Source organism: Hemibagrus wyckioides, linkage group LG19 (genome assembly GCF_019097595.1).
Source record: "Hemibagrus wyckioides isolate EC202008001 linkage group LG19, SWU_Hwy_1.0, whole genome shotgun sequence".
NCBI classification, from domain to species: domain Eukaryota; kingdom Metazoa; phylum Chordata; class Actinopteri; order Siluriformes; family Bagridae; genus Hemibagrus; species Hemibagrus wyckioides.
This window is the reverse complement of record NC_080728.1, coordinates 11,481,108-11,496,288: the sequence shown is the minus strand read 5'-3', so window position 1 is coordinate 11,496,288 and position 15,181 is coordinate 11,481,108. Positions and strand designations below refer to the sequence as shown.

Sequence of the window (15,181 nt, the reverse complement as noted above, 5' to 3'; positions counted from 1 at the left end):
CAGCCTGCGCTGAAAGAGATAACATTCTACATGTTCATTTTTCCCTCGTTACAAAATCGTGCACAGATTATACCTCATCAGTTTGACAGTAACCCAATTCAATGACACTGCTTACTGAGCTCTCCTTACAGTGCCTCACAACTCTTAAACTGTACAGTCAGAGAAGTCCAAATTTTATTCTTCCTCTTTTCTCATCTGTTCGCTCTCATGAAGAATGGCAGTTGCCAGATTTGGCAAACAGCTCATCCTATATTTCCTGCTCAATCCTACACTTTTCAGCTTAGGATAGAGAGTAAATCGACTGAGATAAAGGTAAAAGAAGGTTGTTCATGTTAGACGTGTGACAGCGTAGGCAAGATTAAAAGAAATGTCAGCATAGCATCTTCAGACACCTCAACCAGCTGCCTTGTTAAGATAAAGCATGTCATCCTAGCACCCAGTGTCTCAGGTCTTTTTTACAGCTGCATTTAAATATCATCTCATCATGCCACCAACATCCTGTAGATGTCCTGTAAGATGCATTGCAGGTTGAAAGGAAAGCGGAGGAAGAAGGTTACAATTCTTCAAGTCATTTCTACACATCATTGATTTTCTAATGTAGACCTGTTTAATAACAAGACCTGCTGTTATTGACTCAGACAGTGTGTGTGTGTGTGTCTGAAACATAATCTATTTTCTTCATCTGTAAATAAAAAATTACTCCACTCAGAACAATGCTTAGACATAGCTCAGTGGAGAATGGAGCTTATATAAAGAAAAGGAGAGAGGGGAAAAAAACAGGAAAAAGCACAAAAGCCAACAATTATTCATTTCCTGAATAATGCTTCACTGTCAGCTCTGGTAAATGTATCAGGAAATGCTCCATCCTGAATTTACAGCACTCTAATTGGATGAACATACTGTGAGGAAGGATTTCATTTATAACATATTAGCAGATCTGATGGTCTTAAATTAATTTGCACCGTTTTCTCTGCATTGTTCTTCTCTCCCCTTGGCACATTCTACCTGATAGTTCAGCAACACCTTGACTTGAGTCAAATTATTGTGCAATGCGGCTCCTCCTGATTTTTTTTCACGTTTCTTTTTTCTCCATACTTTCTCTGGCATTTCAGCACATTGTGCTGCTCTAATCAACACATTTGTTCGGATTTGTGTCAAATCTGAAGAAGAAGCAAATAAGTCTCCATAACAGTAACGGCACATACAGTAACAGTGCCTCTCAGGATGAAAAAGTTGCCCCACTCTGTTAACTTACAGTAGAACTCAAATGAATAGGTGCACACACAAAGGCCTTGGATTCAATATCAGGCTACGCTTCAGGCTCACTGTTTCCACAGCAACTTCACAGTTGAAACCCAGGCTGGCTGCGTACATGCATCCCAGTACAGTCCAAAAGGCCTTGGTCAATTATGAAATGTGCTTCTCCTTCAGAAGCCTTACTGTATCTTAAAGGATGGCATATCTCGAGCACTATTACCCTGATGTTGGACTCAGGCGAACCTTCAGGGTGCAAAGCAACACTCAGGACAGGATTTCTTTTCCAGCACACTCAGTCTCGCAACAGCACAAGAACTGATGTGAGTGTAAATAATCCATCCTGCGGCGGTTGTCAGAATAGGAAGAGTACAGACTGTCAGAAGCAGACAGAGGCGCTGCTCAGTCTGAGACTCTGATCAAATGCTCCTCCTTCCCTCCTGTATAGAATCAAAAAGGGTCTATCAGCTCTTACACCAGCCATCTGCTTGCATCTCTCTCTCTCTCACAGTCACACACACACATACACAGAGCATACATATAGCTGATATCCTTATAGTGAGTAGTTTGTGTGCTGGTTGGCTGATGTGCTTATACTTGTCATTCAGTCTTCCACTATACTTTATTTACGACATATGGTGTATCGTCAACTAAATACTGTATCAAACCTAAAATTCATCTAAAAAGTCAAGTCAAGTCAAGAAGCTTTTACTGTCATTTCAACCATATATAGCTGATGCAGTACAGGGATGTGGTGGTTAAGGCATTAGACTACTGAATGGAAGGTTGTAAGTTTGAATCCCAGGTCCATCAAGCCGCCACTGCTGGGCCCCTGAGCAAGGCCCTTAACCCTTAGTTGCTCATATTAATTGCAAGTCGCTCTGGATAAGGCCATGTGCCAAATGCCAGAAATGTAAATGTAACAGAGCTAAGGACTAAGACTAAGTTGTCCTAGCCACATAAAGTGCATAGCGTGCAAACCTAGTGTATACAGTGCAAACAAACGCTACAGGACAGATGCATAAAATAGCTGACCAGTGTACAGGTTGAATTTGGCATAGTGCAAATAAGGGTTGTAAACAGTGGGAGGGTTTTTAAAGCATATTTATACTTGTAATTTACATTTGATGTGCAAAACAGCAGTAAAGTGTCAGTACATGAATAGCATATTATCTGTGTTTATATGGGTGGTGCTGTAAACATAGATTTATAGTGAATGAGTGTGTGTGTTTGTGTGTGAGTGTCCGTTCAGTGCAGTTCAGTTCTGGGTCTAGTTACCTTTTCATGCTTAACCATCCAATTAGTTCATGCCAATAAATAAAACTAATTGCTGGCGCTTCATGTTACGACTTTTAACTAGAAGAAATACAATATTCTCTGTTCAACTGTCTTAAAGCATTATGTCTTATGTCGTAGACTTCTTTCAGCTAATTAGGCCAAAGAGAGATAAAAATGGAGTCACTGAATTATGGCCAGATTTTTTTTTTCTCAAATGTTTAAAAGTTCTGCTAGAGTATTTTCTGAGTGCTCGCTTTGATGCACTGAAATACTTTACTGGGTTCAAATCTGGACCGTGGTCCAACAGTCAATGAATATGCAATAACTGATTTTTGTAGGGCAGAAACGTCTATAAAACACACACATGCACACACACCGACACACGCTGTTTGATTCGCACAAAACTCCCAGTGGGAGAGAGATGGATGTACGTTGCCTTCCCACCCCACTGTGAAACATCTGTGTTTTTTGGTTCTAGATATTTATTCCTACTCACAGCTTCTGAACCAGGCAGAGATATTTGTTTGAAGTCAGCCATTCTAAACAGTGATATCTATACTGATGGTCACCCTGAAATTTGCAAGGACATCTGGAAGCTTCTGACACAACTTCCTTTGAATTAGATTAGATTAGATTTACCTTTATTGTTCTTGCACAGAATACAAGTGCTAGTACAAAGTAATGCAGTGTAGCATGTAGTAAAGTGCAGAGCAAGTAGATATAGGAAGGCGATGTAGCCGTGTGCAGTGAGCTCCTGTGATGAATATAAAGTGTGGAAATATGAAGTGTATGAAAACAGTGTATATGTGTAGGGAGATGGATGGGTGTATAAATATATTGATTTGAATCATTTTGTTTATTCACTTATTCATTTTCTGTAACTTGTTTATGCTGGTCAGGGTCATAGCAGATCGTGTTGTGGAAAAACGGGGCATGAACATCCTCCACAGTCATGCACACATTATGCATTTACTGCTTGACACTTAAGGGAAATTTAGCATTGCCAGTGCACTGAACACCATGTTTTTTGGAGGTGGGAGGAAGCCATAGAAAACCCATGGATATAGGGAGAATATGTGAAATGCAAAATTCCACAGAAATCCAAGCTCCAAAGGAGCCTGGAGGTATGAGGTGAGAGCTGTGCCATCTGTGTGGTAATTATGTATATAATAAATAATAACAATACTTGCAATATGTAAAGTGCAATATATAAAAACTGCAAATGATAATTTGGAGAGGGAAAAAAAAGGATATGAATATGTGAAAGGACGTGTATGTGATGTGCTTCTTTAATTATGCTTTGTTTGCATTTAGTCCTGTCTAATTACCCTACGCAAATGATTTGTTCTTGGTCCCATGAGAAAACACTAACAATGTGAGGTTTGAGCCTTATGAGTGTGTTGCATCCCAAACTCAGTTTCTTGATGCAGTTTCTTGTGCTCTTTTCATGCAGAGTGGAACTGTGGCAGTAGGCATGAAACAATGTGACAGGTCGGGCTCAGCGAGCACCACTCCTCCATTTCATTATCATAGCAGAACAAAGCGGTGCCCCATTGCCATGCGCCTCACCTGTCACCTCACTGCGCTGCTTTCTGTATTTTTGTGCTTGCGTGCATACTCCATCGGCAGGTGATCCCACTACAGTATGGTAGCATGCCAGTGTGTTTGTGTGCATTTGTTGGTTACAGCTGGATGAATATTTGATGCTGCACTTCAGCATGAGCACTTTCCTGCTTTCCTATTGCAGGCGCTCGCACACTCCTCTGAGAAAGGAACTAGGCCAGTCACGGCATGTAAAGGGGCTGCAGGTGGCTCAAGGATTCCTTGGAGGTTTGATTTAAGTGTCCCTGTATCTCTAAAAATGAACTACTTTGGTGTAACTTGATGTCAGGATCTCCCATGTTCCTTGCTGCATTAAACTTTCAGTCTAATTGAACTTCCCAAAGGCTAACTGGCTCTTTTGTTCAACATCGCAGAATGCATCAGGCTGTTAAATGGGGCTTCAAGGCAGAGAACAACTATAAAAGCCTGTTTCTCTGTGACCTTCTGGCTAATCCAAAGAAGGCTTTCTTTCTCTTGTTCATCATTTAACAAAGGGCTACAAACTTCTTTTCTTTCTTTTCTTTTCTTTTCTTTTCTTTTTCGCTTTTGATGTACACTTTACATTCAGACAGCATATTGCTTTACACAGAATATACCTTCAGAAATAGAGGTGCACTGGTGCATCAGTTGGAAGAGAATTGCACATCCTGTGCTGTATTTTCCTGACCTATGTGTATAGACTGGTGTGCTGCTCGGCACTCTGCACTGCATCGTACTCTTTTTGTTTCATTCCCCTCATGTAACAGCAGCAATGGCATGTGCTTGCACAGCACCAGCTGCCTAAAAGCATCCATCACTGTTGCTCATAAATCTGTACATATTCTCATTTTCAAATGTGTCATACAAAATGAGATACTCATTTCTCCCATGCTGCTCAGGTTTAGGAAGATTAGTTAGGGTAGGACTAGGGTAGGAAATCATAATAAATCGGGCCAACATTGGGTAAGATAATACTTCACTCATGTGGCTTATCATTTCAGTCACTGGTTATTTGCCACTTTCATGATCAAGTTCCCTCTACCTGCACACTCACATTCACACCTAGGGGTAATTTAGAGATGTCAGTACCAGTATGTTTTAGAGATGTCAATACCAGTATGTTTTGGGGATGCAAAAGGAAACCAAAGAACCCACTGGAAACCCATACAGATACGAGGAGAACTCTATACCAAGAGATACCAGAGCTTAGGTTTCTTGAGCTGTGAGGCATCAAAGTTTCCATCATGGTCCTAAAAGTTCTGCTAAAATGTGTAATACATTAAAATATATATTGTCTTGATTTGCATAAGGTTTCAGGGATGCATTCACTATTCCTTATGAGAAATGTATTGCAAACAACAATCAAGGAGTTCACAATATTCAGTTTGAAAATCCTATACAGAATTATGAAACTGAATATTGTGAAATAATACACAAAACAATTATGCAGCCATTTTTTGTAGAATGAATTGGAATATAATTGAAAATAATTCATCACAGATTAATTGTACAAATCTTATGGGTATATAGATTATTTCTTCCAGAGGAACCCTTAAAAATTCATTCCTACAATGGATAAGGATTTCCTTATAACAGAGGGCTATTAGCTTTCTTTTATTAAAACCCTTTAGGAAGCTAAGAACCCTGAATTATGCAAAGAACCCTTATATGATCCAGTCTGAGCCAATCTCTGCATTCTATTTCCAGTTTCCTGACAATGTTTCAATGTATCTTAGCTAGAAACTTATAATGCCATTTATGAGAACTCTAGGCCTCTTTTAGAAATATATTAGCAGTTGCTGAGTTCATACAATTGGTCTGGTGCAGATGCTGAAGCTCAGGCAGTTAAAGCATTAATGTAAGCATTAGTGCCATTAGGAATCTAACAGTAATGGATGTGCACAAATAAAAGCACGCAGTCTGTGATTTTTAGCTTTGCATTTTGGTAATTTTGCAGAATTGCTTTCAGAACGCAAACTGGCTACACATTTGCAGCTTCAGGATGTAATTGCAGGTGTTCTCTAATGAGGCTGTTTTATTTACTAAGCCAACTCTGCGTGATCCATCTCCATAGCCAGCTGCATGTGCAGGAAAATGCCCTGAAAGAGTTGTATTTTAAGCCCAGTCTAGAAAATCTACAAGCAAATATGTAACTACATGTATAATTATTTGATTTGTGTTTCTTTTCTGCTTTATGAAAATAGGAAAGGCTCATGAAGAACAATGAAGGAAGTAATGAATACCTAACCATGCAGAATACATTTTCAGCAGTGCAAAAGAAGAGAGTGTTTAATGGGCACATTTTCTCAAATGGCTTAAAATAGAGTGCCTTGGACACCATATCTCACATGATATTACCTTTTTCCATTTGTATTCCCCTATTCAGGGGAAAGTGTGCGAATGGCATTGATTTTTTTTTCTGTATCTATGATAGATATTTATTACGAGCATGAATCTACCTCTTTCAGATGATACACCATTTCAAACACAAGTCATGATTTAATGCACTTCACTATTCATCTGATACAATGTGGTTCAGCAATGATGCAATATGATTCAATTCAGTTAAATGTAACATATATTGCATGTAGAGGTGGAAAAATATCATCTGTATATGTTTACAAATCCAAATATCCATATCTGGAGCTAAACACAAAATAGGCATGGTGTAGCATTTTTTAATGAACCCTACCACTATATTCTCACACACTGGAAAACACTGAAGAAAAAAATGCCAGCATTGTCTGTGAAATCCTCAGCTCAACTGTGCTTGGGACTATTATTTATTTTATTTTATATTACTATACTACTCCTATTATTATTATTATTATTATTATTATTATTATTATTATTATTATTATTATTATTATTATTGTTAAGGATAAATGAATGAATGCTTTAAAGATATCACCATTAATAGTCATCAATAAAATTGGAACTGTTTTGTCCAGTGAGTTTCATATCTAACTGATCATTCACATGTAATCGAAAATGTGAAAGCACACATTTGTCTAGAATGTCTTTGCATGCTATAAGATTCAAATTTCCCATCACTGGAAGTAAGAGTTCCTGCATGACAATACCCCTGTTCACAAAGCAAATTTCCTGAAGACATGGTTTGTTAAGGATGGAGTGTACAAACTTGAGTGTCCTGCAAAGAACCCTGACCTCAACTTCACCAAACACATCTGGGATGAACTGGAACCCTGTCTGCACCCCAGGCCTCCTCACCCAACATCAGTGCCTGATCTCACTAATGCTCTTGTGAATGATTGAACACAAATCCCCACAGCCATGCTGCAAAATCTAGTGGAAAGCCTTTCCAGAAGAGTGGAGCTAAATAAGGAATGGGATGTTCAGATAGCACAAATGAATTTGACAATCTGGAAGTCTTTCGCTATATAGTGTATATTCATTGTCCTAGTTTTAATATAGTTTTTCAAACATTCGCTCTTTGTTACAAAACTGTATTACATTAATTATCTTTAGCACATTAAGTGTAAATGCTCAGCTCATTTCATTACATCAATCTTTTCAGTGCTCTTTTTCTTTTTCATGCAGCACAGATATACATGTCAATGTCAATTGTCCATAGCTATCATGAGTCTTAATACAACATTTTTGTAGCAATATAGGGGCCTATACTCTTAAAAATAAAGGGGGGAGGATTGGGGCTCACACATACCTACATTCATTGTGGTGTGCATCGATTTTCACAGCAAGTTTTGAGCCATTTTTCTTTTCAATTCACTAGTAAAACTATGTAAACATGTGTTGGACCGATTTTTTAACTCAGCTAGATTTTTCTTCACATCCTCTTGTATTTGTATGTTTGGTAACTGAAACACAGCAGTGGGCTTAATCAGCCATTGGCTCTCAGCAGTCTGAAGGCCATGCGCTGAACTCTTCTGTCCTCCATCCTTTTCTTTGCTTTGTCAGATGTAGGTGTTGAACATAAACTATGCAATCAAAGGCCACTGCACTGTTGATTGCAATATTGATGCTTTGAAAGAGCTTCACACAAATAATGAATAGACAGTGATTGTTCAGTAGAGATGGCCAAGTTTCAAAAAACACGACTACAAACAGGTGATTGCTGAAGTTTCATCTGAGCATTTGCTTGTGTACCAGTTGCTTGTGCAATGTTTTCATTCTGTTCCAGAGACAGATCCGGCACTGGCCGAGTTCATTATCTTTAAAGGCCAGCCTCATATCCCATATTCCAGTCCCCCAATTCCCTCATTAATGAGTTTCTCTCTTTTATTGATCATAGAGCATGCCAAGCACACCAGCGCTAAATTGATTCTGATAGCTCCTGCTGACTGCAGGGTCGAGTGGCCAAGCATTGTGAAATATCAGACACCTACACTGACATCTCAATCATATGCCTGGGGCCTGGGATAGCTCAGAATGACACGATGGTTCAGTTGGGCCAAAAAATAAAAAGATTAATGTCTCATTTTATCTGCCACCCTGATTTGCCAAGTCTTATGTCCTTGAAGACCATGCTGTATAAAAGTAAACAGACATGACTAATGACTTTTCCAGTCACAGAGGATGTTAAAAGACATTTTTAAGAAGACACACCATTTCCCTTCCTTTTCTCTTGGGGCCTTAAGTTTAATCCGTCTGTACGCATTCTGAGACATCATGCTCTTTAATGTCCTGTGATGCAACATTGATTTTATTAGAGTCGTCTAATTAATCTCCCAGAATTAACCAATGGCTTTAAAGTACACAGTGCTCACAGCAATAAACACTCAACTGTCTCGAAGGCTAATTGGATGATATAAGTGGTGCTTGTTTTCAGCTGCTGATTATACATGCCCAAATGTATTGCTTTAAGGGCTGCTTTTGGGGGTTTTATTTAACAAATAACCAAATGCAGTACTTGCCTCCAGAAGAGACAAAACATAACCTCTGTCTGTAACAACTGACAAATGCAACTCACTGGAAAACCATCAGAGGTGAACTTCAACCTGCGATTCCCATGAATCTGGTGAAGCACTTTAGTTTTGAAAGGCAATGAAAAATAATAACCATAAACCTCTGTTCACAAGAGATGAAACTCCCGGCTGGAGAATAAGCTGGCAGCTATTCTTTTGTTTTAGGATTGTATTTCATTTGCTGCCATGTAACATCCCTGAGCATTACAGTTTGGTGATTTTTAAAAAAATATTTCTCTGTTAAACATCCCATGTTTTAGCTCCTGTGGGGAAAAGCAGCATCTTCATAAACCCCCTTCAAATGCTGTTGATTTCCGGTACAATGGTCTCACTGGATGCAAAAGCTCCTTGGCGAAGAGCAAAGGCAGAAAGCAAGAAATTAGCCCAGCTCTTAAGAGGCTTTCTCCATTTGATAGTCCAGGCAGCCTGGCACCTTTTGATGATATGTAACACACTTTTTCTTCCATCTAACCTCTTTACTTTTACAACGCAGCGCCCTAGTCTTTGTGAGGCTGTCAGATCAAGCGCTAGCTGTAAATTGCCTGTGGCACCCTGGGCAATGATAATTGCACTAGCTGAAGAAACAGAAAGAAGCACTGTGCCATAGATTTGCCAGACTGCACAAAGGTTCTCCTACAGCTGTTGGTCTGCTTTACAAAATGATTTGTATATTATAGACCTTTGCAATATGGTAAAGCAATCCAGCACACTGAATACACACTCTAATAGTTACAGCAAGGTTGACACTGCAGTGCTTCTGGGAAACCTGTTCTGGGTTCTGCTTTGCTTAATGAGGTGCTTGGCATTGGAACTATGCTGGGGTTCTGTTCTAAGCCATGGCTCTTATGAGTTAGATGGATAAAGATGGATAAAATGAATAAAAGCCTTGCTGTTATAAAAGCCCAGTTCACCACATAGTGGTGCAATGCTTCTGTGTTCCTGATGGTATGTTTTGTGTGAACATTATATGCTAACATATTTCCACAAATCAAGTTAACATAATCACTTGAGCATACTGTCTTTCAATTATGGAAAGTAGTTTCTTGAATAAAGCTCTCCAGCCTACATTATGCTCTATAAAACCCTGTGGCATTATTTGCAGTGCAGTCTGTAGGTAACTGGTCGGCAATACAAACGTTTTAAATGTGACTCGGTAGTGGTTACATTTGAGGGTGGAATGTAGTGTGGTACAAGTAGAGCACTTTATCCTTTAACATTCCATTGAAGACATCACATGATCAGGGATGAGGCTCCAAGTGACTGCCTTTCTTGTAGTGATTGCCTTCCTTGATTAGCCTGCCTAGATTAGTTAAATTGGCCTAACACATGGTCACATTGGCACAGATATTACAAGCAGAGATTTTGGAAGCTAAGTTAAAGAGTAACACAAAAAAAGTGTTACTAATGATTCAGTATTTACAAAATAGTATTTCCAATTTGTGTGGAATGCACAGCTTGGACATTGTAGTGAGTATTTTATATAAGTTCCTATATATATATATATATATATATATATATATATATATATATATATATATATATATATATATATACATATATCATATTAAAACAATATGTACAGGATACAGTGTATGCTGTATGTGCAAATCTTAGCATATTAAACCTCTATAAGCACTTGCAGTTGACAATGAAGAATAACAATATGCCATGCATGTGTAATGGAAATATTCCAGAAATAGTGTAGTTTTATTATGACCAAGGTTGCAGTTTGAGGGAAGAAAATATCTCCATGTATTGTTTTCTTTTGTCACTGTAGTCCATGAAGGTGTGCAGTCTATAACCAATGATCCTCTCTGCTGAACAGGTAACACACTGCATGGTGGTTGAATCTGAAAGCACAGTTAATGAGCAGGTGAAGACGATAGAGTAAAACTGTGTAATTAGTGCTTTTGGTTAAATTAGGTCAATTTGATATCCTCTGCTGAACTTTCTTAATAATGGATTCAGAGTTGTCCTGCCAATAAAGATCTGGAGAAATTACAGCTTCAAGAAAGCTGAATGTTTCACTGGGGTTTACATTTGATCCAGTAGTGAATAGGGGTAACAGCACAGAGGTGCTCTTCCCCACATGTTGTGTATCTTCTTTGTTCCTTGTGCTTTGTACCATGGTTTCACTGACTTTACTCATATCAATAATTCTTTGATCATCATTGCATTTAGCATTTAGTTTATTGGCATTATAGTGACATTTCCATACCATGGAGCATTAGAATATATTTAGACCCCTATGATGTTGTTAACGCCTTTGCATGTAATGTTATATTTATTCACCAGCCAAGAAACACCCAATTAGTATCACTCCACATTAAGGGTCTAATTGATTATGCTGATTAAAACACACAACTGATTAGCCATTGTTCGGTTCTTTTTTCTGTGTTCAGAGAGATAAGCTATAGAACACCCCTTACAGTGATGAGTTATTCAGATGCCAAGATCTCTGGATCCAGCAAGTGGTGCCAAGTTGTGTATATATGCTCATAATAATAAACTTCGAGAGATTTTGCCATCTGATTAACTCGTCTCTCTCTGTCTCATTTGGCAACTCTTCCTGGATCCCAAATGGGAGCATGCAGAGGGGCGTTCTATAGCTTATCTCTCCCAACACAGAAAACAGCCATATATATATATAGTGGTCAATTGTTTGTTAATAGCATTTTCAGATAAATAACTAGCAATGAGCCACTGAGTACACTGTTAGCTAACAGTTTATTACCTTCTCAATGCAAGTATAAAGGGATCATGTAAAAAGGATGGAAGACAAAGATGTTAACTTAATAATACTAATGGTTTAGTGTTAATGATGCTAAAGCTCTGTTAATTAACAATTAGATCTAAAGAATCCATGTTGCTCCATTGAGCAACCTTGTAGGAAGTCATTCTTGTGTATTTCTGGACATTTTCTATCAGCTACACATCACCTTTAGTCGCCCTCATATGCTAAAAGACCTGTTGCTAATGACCAGCAGATTAATAAACATGCTGTTACCTTCTTTAACAGATCATTAGCTTAATTTAAAGATCATTAGCTTAATGAACACAAGTCATGTACTGTGAGTAAGGTCGCATGTTGTTAGAACAAGCATACCTATTTATCAGTTCATTGGCAATGATAAATGATCAGTTAAGAGTAATCTCAGTCGTTAATAATACTTTTTCTATTGCTTTCTGTCACACAGAGATCCAGGAATAGGGGGTGATGTGAAGGGGTGGTGGTGGTGGGGGGGGCAATGCTGGTGTCACTGGGGAAGTTGGATCTGTTGGATAGTGTGTATAGGCTGAGGCAGACTACTCCTTTCAGTGTGATGTTTAAAGTGATGTGCAGCATGGTGGCTTTATTGTGTTCACCCTCTCTGTAAAAAGAACCAATTGCTTTGGTTAACACTTTAGCAGGAAACACATGGCCTATTTGATTCCTGTACTGCACTCTGGTCTGTTATGAAGTGTGAGTCAAGTTCAAGTCAAGTCAAGAAGCTTCATTGTTCTTTCAAATATATATATACATAGTGAAATTAAACAACGTTTCTCCAGCGATGGAGCAAGCTGGAAAAATACCCTTTTATTTATTTATTTATTAAATTATTTTAAATATTTTTTTTATCACTGAAACCAAAGTCCAAACATTATTTACACCATTTTGTCAGATGTTAACAACCATTTGAAATGCATTAATGAAAGGTCACCTTGTTGATCCATGATGTAAATTTCATCCTATTTATTTGACAAGCCTTGTTTTAGAAATCATTTCACAGTGTTTTGACTACTCTGTTTAGTAGGCAAAAGCGCATTGGCACAGCGATGGGTTCGTGCAGTCATAAGCACAGGCTGGCAGAGGGGCTGTTGGTGCCCGCAATACTGGATTATTGTTATCAGATATTTCTAAAGGCTGTTTTCTGTCTCCCCAGGGCAAGAGGACGATGCCCTTGTCAGCTGTGCCAGGAATGCAATCAGTGTCAAGCAGCCTTTGCCTTCTCAGGGAGGATTAAGGAAATCTATTTACCCAGATCCCTGTTTTAAATATATCTCACACAAAAGACTGAAAAGTGCCATTTTCTTTAATATATTGCCTATGTGTGCAATTGTTTGGGTGAAAGGTGCATACATGTAATCAGAATGACAGTAATTAGTCATTAATTAATGACAATTAATAATATAATAATAAATAGTATTGCTATATTTTACCCAGCAGTGATACACATTCCATAAGCAAATATATCCCATAAAAAGAAGAGTTAAAAATAAATAAAAATGTTGATAAAATGTGCAAAACTGACTAAAAACAAACGAGATATGCCACTTATCCTTGCACTATACATGAGATCACAGAAATGAGTTGTAATTTTCCACATCCCTCTATTTAAAATCCATTCCTGACTGCCTGTCTCTCCTTAGCCCTGTGAGCCGAGAGGATTTCTTCTGCCCTTTATCCCCAGCATATCCCACCATCCTGGCAACTCTGCTACAATCAAGACAGACAGACAAACAGACATACACACACACACACACCACTTGAGGTGCCAAGGACACATGGCCAGCTCTTACAGTCACCATGATAGCTTTACAGCAGGAGTTATCACTTCCTCATCCTGTCCTCCCCCTGCTTGTATCATCTGTATTAAGGTTGTAATTAACTCCTGCTCTTCTGCACAGCCTGGCATGTGATTTAAAGGAAAAGTGGTAAGAAGTGACCAGACTACAATTCGAACACATTTAGGATTCGGTTCAAAGGAATGGTTGTGGGGAAATCGGTAGGGTTTAGTATTTAATCCCTTTTTTGAGAGAGCACTAAGTTCAGAGAGCATACAGATCTGGAGCTGTGTTTCCCGATGGAGCCTGCGTGCTCAGGAGACATGATTAATTTAACCCTGCCAGCTTTTGTGCTGCAGATCTTTGTTCTGTTTTACTGCATATGCTGGTTTTTATCGTTGCTGAATGAACATTTGGCAAGAGTTTGGAAACAATGAGTAATACTTGGCTATGTAGTAAATGCCTATATATTTTAATGTTTTACTTTTTGGATGTCAGTTTGACACAGAAACTTGAGTCAGGTTATAGATTTCTGTTGACTTCAGTTTGCATTGTGAAATACTGGAGCAGTTTTAGATTCGAAAGTGTACCGTGAACTTTGGATATGTCAGTGTTAAGAAATGGTTACATCACCTTCAACAAAGTGAAGTAGATGTACACTCACTGACCACTTTATCAGGAACACCTGCACATTCATGCCTGCACATTTATGTTCAATTAATGTTCAAATATGATGTTCAAATGTAATCTCAATGACTTACAACAGTGGTGTGTAATCAACTTCACACTGAAAAAAAGATTCAATTTGCATCAGTTCTTTCGGCCAGTAATGACTTGATGATGAAAGAGGAGAATGGCCAGACTGGTTCAAGCTGATGGGAATGCTACAGTAACTCAAATAACCAATTTTTACATCTCTGCTGAGAAGAAAATGACCTTATAATTCACAATTCATCAAACTTTGAGGTTGATGGGCTTCAACAGGATATTTCGATGCCTGTATATATTCAGAGATATGATTAAATTAACTGGCAAATTACACCTACACTGACATGTACGTTGTAATGGAAAGCTTATGCATGTGTTGCATAGTCTCACACTACCTGGCAGGGCTGATAGCATGATCAAGAAGGTGGTTTGCCCAAGGCCAGGCTCAGCTATTGCACCCTAGCTGTGCTGAGCCTTGTGAATTCCCCAAATGTGTGAAACCTGCCTGCATAAGCTCTCTATCAGTGGAGGGCTGTTTTCGCACTCTTACCCTTTATATTGCACAGTGGTGGCTCAGTGGTCAAAATGTTCTAGGCTACTGATTAGTATGTTGGGGGTTCAAGCCCCAGTATCACCAAGCTGCCAGTGTTGGACCCTTGAGCAAGGCCCTTAACCCTTTGTGTTCTCCATAACTTCCTAACAAGCTGGGATATGAAAAACCAAAAAGAAAAGTGTAAAGCTGAGCTGTACACGTAACAAACAAGGCTTCTTCTTCTTAATGAACCCTACTGTTAAGAGTTTCAAAAGGCCTCTTAAACTGATAAATATGTATCAGCGACTGCATCAGCTATAGTTAATTTTGTTCATTA

The 15,181-nt window shown here is 38.6% G+C and overlaps 1 non-coding gene across 1 annotated transcript; it reads left to right on the top strand.

Moving 5' to 3' along the window:
* Nucleotides 1-14,700: 14,700 nt before the first annotated feature.
* Nucleotides 14,701-14,865, top strand: LOC131370503 (U1 spliceosomal RNA). The gene has a single exon (XR_009207423.1). It is a non-coding gene; the product is annotated as a U1 spliceosomal RNA (small nuclear RNA).
* Nucleotides 14,866-15,181: the final 316 nt, after the last annotated feature.